The following is a 5,146-nucleotide window of genomic DNA, read 5'->3' as shown; positions in this document are numbered from 1 at the left end:
CTCAATCAGGGGCAATTTTGCCTTTCCCGGGGGACATTTAGAGATGTCTAGAGACATTTTTGAGTATAACTATTTTCAGGGAGGAGTGCCATTGGCATCCACTGGGTAGAGACAGGCTTGGTGCTAAATATCCTATAATGCATAGGACAGACCCTGAAACAAAGGATTATTCAGCACAAAATGTCAATAGTGCTGGGGTTGAGAAATCTGCTCTAATTACTTTTTCTTATTCTGTCTGCCACAATATTCTTATGTCAATAGATCAGAGCCCTCGAGAATTTGGACTTTCTCAAAATTTAAATCCTCATCTGTCTTTTTCCTTTTGGCAGGGGTTTCCCCCTGTCGCCTCTCTTTCCATGTTAATCATTCTGTCCCCACATGTATTAATAATGGACCTCAGGGACACAGACTGGCCTTTAAGCTCTTACAATAGAATGTTTCTAGAGGGAAATTTTGGAGTGTCTTTCTTCAACTTCTTAATTTTATAGCTCTAGATTTTGAATTAAAATTTAATTCAACTTACAAAATATCTTTAAAAAATGGGAGATTTTATTCTAAAATATTTAGAACCTCGATGGTCAATGTATCAATTTTACTGAATTAGTTGATTTTTTACTTTACTCTTTCCTCTTTTGACAATTATCTGTCCAGTAGTCTTCAAGAGCAATGAAATCTTGCTCCCAAAATGAACTTCCTAGAAAAATTCAGTACTTCTTTTAGTTTATAGAAATATATCCTTTTTCATAGTTAAGTACTTCTGGAAGTGTAAATATATCACAATTAGATAATTCATGTAATTAAATGCTTATAATTAAAACATAAGTACTTAGTCATAATTAAAGTCATATATGTCTATGATCAGAACAGGGAGTCAATAAACCTCTTAAAGCCTGAACTAAATGAAACTCAGCTTAAGCATCCAACTCTTACTGAGCAGCTACTATTCCCCTCTGCTTGCCATTGAGAATACATTAGTGAGCATATTATATCCAGTCCTTACCCTCATGGAGCTTTCATTATTTAGTTAGGGTCTCTCTCTACTAGATAATCACACAAGTAGGATTTAATTACTATGGTGAAAATCTTATAACTAAAAATCACAAGATGGTATGAAAGTAAATAGGGAATCTGACAGTATTTAGAAGTTAATCAGGAGAGTTTCTTAAGAAAATAGTGATTGAATTCATACCTGAAAGATGAAAGAGTTGGCTATGCACAATCTGGAGGAAACAACATTCCTAGCAGATGCATCTATAATATCTTGAGGCAAAAAAAGAGTTTGTTCAGAAAACACAGAGAAGGATTTTGGATGTAATATGTAGAACTGGGAAGCCATGAAATGGTTTTAGTAGAGGAATGATTTAATCAGATTTACATTTTAAATGGGCTTCCCTTGTGGCTCAGCTGGTAAAGAATCCGCCTGCAATGCGGGAGACCTGGGTTCGATCCCTGGGTTGGGAAGATCCCCTGGGGAAGGGAAAGGCTACCCACTCCAGTATTCTGGCCTGGAGAATTCCATGTACTGTGTAGTCCATGGGGTCGCAAAGAATTGGACATGACTGTATGACTTTCGCTTTTCACATTTTAAATGATTGCTGTCATTGTTATGTGAAAAATGGAGTTGGGACAAGGAAAAGTATGTTAGAGGAAACTGGAGAGAGGGTGATCTGGGTAGCCAGGTGAGAGATGATGGTGACTTCAGTCGGAAAGCAGATCAATGTGGGGGCAAAGTCAACTGAATTTGTGATTGTTTTTTGGGGGGCAGAAGTGGAGTGGAGTGTGGTTAGGGGAGAATCACTGAAGGAGAGGAAGTGTTAAGAATGGTTCACAGACTTCTGGCTAGAGAGTCTGGGAGGATGCTGATATCATTTACCATGATAGGTAACGCTAGAGGAGAAGCAGTTTGGGGCAAAGTGGTTCGAGATGATTAATTTATTTGCAGAGCATACTCTGTTTCAGATTCTTATAATACATTCAAGTGTCTCAACTAGGGATAATATAAACATTTGGACAAATGAGTCTGTAACTCAGAAGAGCAACCTGGGCTGGAGATACGTTTTAAATACTATTGCCTATAGATGGTGTTTGAAGATACAGGAATAGCTGAGATCACTTTGGGAGAGAATTGAAGAGGGACAAAGACTGAGCCCTGAGGAAGTTCTACACAGAAAGATGGGTAGAAAGGGAAACATCAGCAAAGCAGGCTGAAAATGAGTCAGAAGAAAAACCAAGGAAGTGTGTACATGGAAAGATGCAAGGCAAGGAAAGAGATGGTTACTAGAGGGAGAAGTGGGATCCTGTGTACTACAGAGGAAGCTAGGGGTTTAAATAGGGAAGATGTGAACATTTTCACTGACTTGGAAACATGTAAGTCATCGGTGGCTTAATGCTAGAATCTAGGCAATAAGAGCAGAAGCCAGGTCTATGACCATACCACCCTGAACACACCCGATGTTGTCTGATCTTGGAAGCTAAGCAGGGTAGGCCCTGGTGAGTACTTGGTTGGGAAGAATAAAAGCCAGACTAGAATGGATTGAGAATAGTAGTGGAAATTGAAGCTATAGCTATATATTTTATAACTGGGAGACTAAATAAGGTTTTAGTTGGAAATTTGTAGTCTAGTAAAATTTTGTTTTGTTTTTTAAGATAGGAGAGACACTTTAACAGGTGGTGCTGGGAAAACTGGTCAACCATGTGTAAAGGAATGAAACTAGAACGCTTTCTAACACCACACAAAAAAATAAACTCAAAATGGATTGAAGATCTAAATGTAAGACCAGAAACTATAAAACTCTTAGAGGAAAACAAAGGCAGAGCACTCTCTGACATAAATCACAGCATGATCTTCTATGACCCAACTCCCAGAATAATGGAAATAAAAACAAAAATAAACGAATGGGATCTAATTAAACTTTAAAGCTTTTGCACAACGAAGGAAACTATGGTGGTGGTGGTGGTGGTTTAGTCTCTAAGTCGTATCTGACTCTTGCGATCCCATGGACTGTAACCTGCCAGGCTCATTGTCCATGGTTTTCTCCAGGTGAGAATACTGGAGTGGGTTGCCATTTCCTCCTCCAGGAAGGAAACTATAAGCAAGGTGAAAAGACAGCCTTCAGAATGGGAGAAAATAATAGCGAATGAAGCAACTGACAAAGAATTAATCTCAAAAACATGCAAGCAGCTCATGCAGCTCAATACCAGAAAAATGAACAACCCAATAAAAAAGTGGGCCAAAGAACTAAATAGACATTTCTCCAAAGACATATAGATGGCTAACAAACACATGAAAGAATGCTCAACATCACTCATTATTAGAGAAATGCAAATCAAAACCACAATGAGGTATTATCTCACGCCAGTCAGAATGGCTGCCATCAAAAAGTCTACAAACAAATGCTGGAGAGGGTGTGGAGAAAAGGGAACCCTCTTACACTGTTGGTGGGAATTAAACTAGTACAGCCACTATGGAGAACAGTGTGGATATTCCTTAAAAAACTGGAAATAGAACTGCCATATGACCCAGCAATCCCACTGCTGGGCATATACACCAAGGAAACCAGAAGTGAAAGAGACACATGTACTTCACTGTTCATTGCAGCACTGTTACAATAGCTAGGACATTGAAGCAACCTAGATGTCCATCGGCAGATGAATGGTTAAGGAAATCGTCGTACATATACACAATGGAACATTACTCAGCTAAAAAGAATGCATTTGAGTCAGTTCTAATGAGATGGATGAAACTGGAGCCTATTATACAGAGTGAAGTAAGTTAGAAAGAGAAACACCAGTATAGTATATTAATGCATATATATGGACAAAGACAGTAACAACAATCCTATATGCAAGACAGCAAAAGAGATACAGATGTAAAGAACAGACTGTTGGACTCTGTGGGAGAAGGCGAGGGTGGGATGGTTTGAGAGAATAGAACTGAAACATGTATATGACCATATGTAAAATAGATGACCAGTGCAAGTTCAATGCATAAAGCAGGGCACTCAAAGCCAGTGGTCTGGGAGGGGGATGGGGTGGGGAGGGAAGGGGGAGGGGGCTTCAGGATGGGGGCGCTCATGTGCTCTTGTGGCTAATCTGTGTTGATGTGTGGCAGGGGCTACTACAGAGTGTGAAGTGACTGTCCTCCAATTAAAATAAATAAATAATTTTTTTTTAAAGGAGAGACAATAGTATGTTTAAATGATTACCAAGGGAGTTCAGTAAAGAAGAAAATTTTGAAGTTATGTAAGAGACAACGGATATAATCCAGAGGGGGAAGTTCCTGAGAAAGTAGGAGGAGGTGGGATCCATAGCACAGATGAAGAGACTTTCCTATGATGGAAAATACTTCCTATTTAGTTAACAGGAGGAGAGAGATAACAAATGTGAAGTTTAGAATATATAAATGTGATTCCTTTAGAGTGAAATATGACTTAAATCCTCTTAGTGATCTGAGGTTATTTGCATATATACCTCCAGAGCTTGAAATTAGTAACCATGTTATTAGGAGATTAAGATGTAGGAGTACATTTGTGGATGCCTTCCTACCTGAGGAGTACTTAAGAGATAAGGTGCTATAATCTTATTTGAAAGGAGTTGATATCTCTGTCATTCCACTGGCATGGAGCCTGGGTACCTTCACACTGCAGGTCTCACTTCTCATGCCCACAAGGTGATTTGATAAGTATCCCCAGGCAAACAACCAAAATAAAAGTTGATGGGCACTGAACAACCATGTGCTTATAGACTTCATCAGGATTGAATAACACTTTGGGATTCGTTTTTCACCCTTGTTTGGACAGCGTAGGAGTAGAAAGATTTGCTAGGCTCCTGAGATGCCGAGGCACCTTTGGCTGTGATAGTGGCAGTGGTAATGTGTCGGTAAGAATTGTGTTTGACCGCAAGAGACAAAAAATTCCACCACATTGGCCTAAACAATATGGGTTCACGTCATATAATAATCAGTTGTTTGATACAGATTTCTGGTGTTTCAGGGACAGAACAGTGTCAGGGCCAGCATCTTTGTGTTCTCTTGATCTTTCCCCACGTTCATGGTATGAGTGCTGACGTCCAGCCATTGTTTCTGCTTTCAAAGCGAGAAGAAGTAGGAACTTGGAAGTGCTTACTAGTTACATGTGTCCCTCTTTAT

Source organism: Bos indicus x Bos taurus, chromosome 1, assembly GCF_003369695.1.
Source record: "Bos indicus x Bos taurus breed Angus x Brahman F1 hybrid chromosome 1, Bos_hybrid_MaternalHap_v2.0, whole genome shotgun sequence".
Lineage (NCBI taxonomy): Eukaryota > Metazoa > Chordata > Mammalia > Artiodactyla > Bovidae > Bos > Bos indicus x Bos taurus.
This window is presented reverse-complemented; position numbering follows the sequence as displayed.